This window comes from Poecilia latipinna, unplaced genomic scaffold, assembly GCF_001443285.1.
Source record: "Poecilia latipinna isolate Pla-1442-1.1 unplaced genomic scaffold, P_latipinna-1.0 Scaffold6753, whole genome shotgun sequence".
NCBI lineage: Eukaryota > Metazoa > Chordata > Actinopteri > Cyprinodontiformes > Poeciliidae > Poecilia > Poecilia latipinna.
This window is the reverse complement of record NW_015119369.1, coordinates 1-3500: the sequence shown is the minus strand read 5'-3', so window position 1 is coordinate 3500 and position 3500 is coordinate 1. Positions and strand designations below refer to the sequence as shown.

The following is a 3500-nucleotide window of genomic DNA, read 5'->3' as shown; positions in this document are numbered from 1 at the left end:
AGACTCTGGAACCCGCCGGGTCTGACGTAAAGGTCACCGCTCCGCCACGCTGCGCTTCCTGCAGCACTCCGTGACCTTACCATGACCTTTAGGCTGTAAGCAGCTTCCTGCAGAACCGGACCAAGCAGAACCAGCACCACGCTGAGACTCCAGCAGAAACCGGTTCAGGGTTCTGTTCCACACAGAACCGAGCCAGGAGGTTCTGGTCGTCCTGGCAGGAAGAAGCAGATCTCCAGTTTATAACGGATCAGAACCGCCCTGAGGAGCGAAGACTTCACCAGCAGAAGAACCGGACTGAACCGGACCAGGATCAATCAGAACTGTTCTGTTTTTCTGTTTATTTCTATAGATCTGTTTCAAAACGCCTCGAGATCATTTCAATCGATCAACCAATCAATCCTATTGATCCCAGCTGTCAGTCATTCAGCCCTGGACCAGCAGGGGGCGACAGGAGAGGAAAACGCCTTTAACAGAAAGGGACCCTACTGGTGTCATGTGACTGCAGCAGGATCCGGTCCGGTTCTGGTTCTGGAGTCACTCAAAGTTCTGCCTCTGTCTGTTTCAGCCGACCAGCGAGGAAGATCTCTGCCCCATCTGCTACGCCCACTCCATCTCCGCCGTCTTCAGGCCCTGCTCACACAAGTCCTGCAAGTGAGTCCACAGAACCACCCAGAACCACTCAGAACCATCCAGAACCACTCAGAACCATTCAGAATTATTATTTAGTAGATTTAACTAAAGGTCAAAATTAGATTTGATCTTTTTTAGACTCGATAGTCGTGTGAACTAAATCTGCCAATAACCATTAATTATATCCTCACTTTCAACCTTTTTGGGTTCCTCTGGTTCTGGTTCTGGTTCCTCTGGTTCTGGTTCTAATTCTGCTGTGTTCTGTGTGCAGAGCCTGCATCAATCAGCATCTGATGAACAACAAGGATTGCTTCTTCTGCAAGGCCACCATCACCGGGGTGGAGGACTACAGCAAGCCGTCCTAACACACACTCTCACACACACACACACACACACAGCCCTCCACCGGAGCTCCGCCTACTGCCGAACATGGAGGCGTCTGCAGCCAATCAGCTGGCAGCTCAATGGAGACTAGCAGGTTGAGCTTTTATTTTGAAAGAGTCCTGGAGTTTGTTTGTGTGTGTGGTAGCAGCTCTGACTCTGGACCGTTCTCCCCTTCAGAACCAGAACCGAGCCGACTCATGGATGAGCTGCAGCATCAGAAGCAGCTTGGTTCAGGTCCAGTCTAGTTTCAGGTTCTGGTTCTGTAACTGGTTGAACATCTTTCAGTGTTTCAGAGCAAAAATGCAGCAACTGATCGGTTGGTTCTGATCCGGATGTTGGTTCTGTTGGTGCGAAACTGCAGCATATCTGTAACCTCATTAAATTATTAATCCTGAACCAAACATCCGGGCCCTGTCTGCTCCTTTTGGACCCTCCGGTACCAGACTCGGTTTCCATAGTGACGTCATCACCAGGGCAGCCATCTTGTTCTACTCGCGTACTTTACAGCTTCTCTTTATTCGGACTTTGAGTTCAGTACGGTCTCCGGGTCGGGCTCCAGAATAAAAACGTGGTGAACGTTGAGCTTTAGCTTCTCGGCTGATGAAACTAACCGAGCCGACGGTCGGAGCTTCGTCTCATCGGAGCTGTTTGGAGTTAGATTCGTCTTTCTTCTGTTCATACTGGATTCGTGTTTTATTCTCCTGGCCCTCGTCATCCACAGACCGGACGGTTGAAAGAAAAAACTGAAAAATACTTTCTGCCATTTTTTTAGAAAAGAAATGGCAGAAAAATGAATTAAAATCTGAGGAATTTGACCAAACAGAACCTGCAGGAACCACATCCCGTCCTCACCGCTCCTCCTCCAGGGTCTTCAGTTTGCGGCTCCGGTCCAGAAGGTGCCAGGTTCTGTGGTACCAGACAAACCCGACACCGCTGGACAGAAATAGCTGCTCAACGATGAAGAGGCGGAGGAGGACTGCTGAAGGACGGTCTGGGAGTATTTATAGCAGAACCGGGCCGGTCCGTTTCCCCTGATCGATGTCGGAGCAGAACCTACGAAGCTAAAACATAATTCACAAAAAAACAGAACCAGATTCACACGTGTTTTTGATGCAAACACACGTATATCTTGATTTGCATTCATGTATGTATAATAATCTAATTTCTCCTCCCTGAACGTAACGGAGCAAACAGAAGCTGGTGTTCTGGTCCGGTTCTGGTCCAGATGTTCTGCCTCCTCTTCCTGCGTTTTGCTGCTGAAAACCGTAAACCTGAGGAGGCTCTCTGACTTCAGCTTCAGGTATCGCCATGGCAACGCCAAACTAAACTCACCTGCAGATAAAACGGGCTGGTTTCCTCATCCTGCTCTGCAGATTAGGGTGATGGAAAAGAGGCAGCCTTATCAGAACGCTTTGACTAATACCTCTAATCTGATTAACCTGAGGGATATGAATAATAATTTACAAGACAATTTTATTTAAATGTGACGGAAAAATAAGACAAACTTCTTGGTTAGACAAAAACTATTTAAAATATTCAAGTTTATCTCTATTTTTATCTAACTTTCTACTTTTTGTCCAGGTTTTCATCTTAAATTTGAGATAAAATCTGTAAAGGTTTCATTTTTGGACTGAAATTTTTTTTCACTTCCAGCTTTAAAGAAATAAAACTTCTCGCGCTCCAATGAAGGTTGGTTTATTATAATGACATAAAGATGGAGAGAAAATATTAATCAGCTCAACCAGATAATTTTACATTATGAACCATACTTTCCACATTTTTAATTTCTAATACAAAATAACCCCAACTGTACAATATTAGTCATTCCTCCTGTAAACATAATAACATCCGCCGGTTCGCCCGGGTTCTGTTCAGATCAGAACCTGGACTGTTCGGCTGATTAAAATAATCTTTTTAGATTGTAAACCTTTCAGTAGCAGAACCTGAGGGCAGACAGCGTACTTTGATTCAGAATGGATTATCGGTTTTTCCCAACCCTGGTCCTCAAGTCAGACTCACCTGCATGCTGTTTGCAAATCAGCAAAACCTGTTAATCAGCCATCAATGAAAGTCATGTGCTGAATTAGGAGAATGCCTAAAACCTGCAGGGCCTGCCTGGAGGACCTGCTGGAAAACCCTGGATGAGACGTTGGCATTTCAGTCATTAGAGTTCAACCTCAAAACAACTTTGATTCGATGAATCTGCCCAACGTTGGTTGCTTGGCTGCAACTGGATGATTGATCCACCATTGGTTGTCAACCGCAATCAAAAATCAACCATTCTGACTATAATTCAATGTTGAGTTATCATCACCTGCTACCTGGGACGACAAGTCTTTCTTACCAAGACGATATGGATCATATCCTAAATATACGTGTATTTTTTCAAGATGGCGCATCTGTGCCAGCCCATTTAGGGCGTTAGCATGATCGCTGTGATCTACTTAGCTTTAATGCTGTCAGTAGCATGTGGGGTTTGCTGACTT

At 45.7% G+C, this 3500-nt stretch overlaps 1 long non-coding RNA gene across 1 annotated transcript; it reads left to right on the top strand.

The window, feature by feature from the left end:
• The first annotated feature begins 6 nt into the window (after positions 1–6).
• On the top strand, positions 7–1415 carry LOC106944058 (uncharacterized). Its single transcript, XR_001424094.1, has 2 exons — positions 7–651; positions 902–1415. It is a non-coding gene; the product is annotated as an uncharacterized LOC106944058 (long non-coding RNA).
• Positions 1416–3500: the final 2085 nt, after the last annotated feature.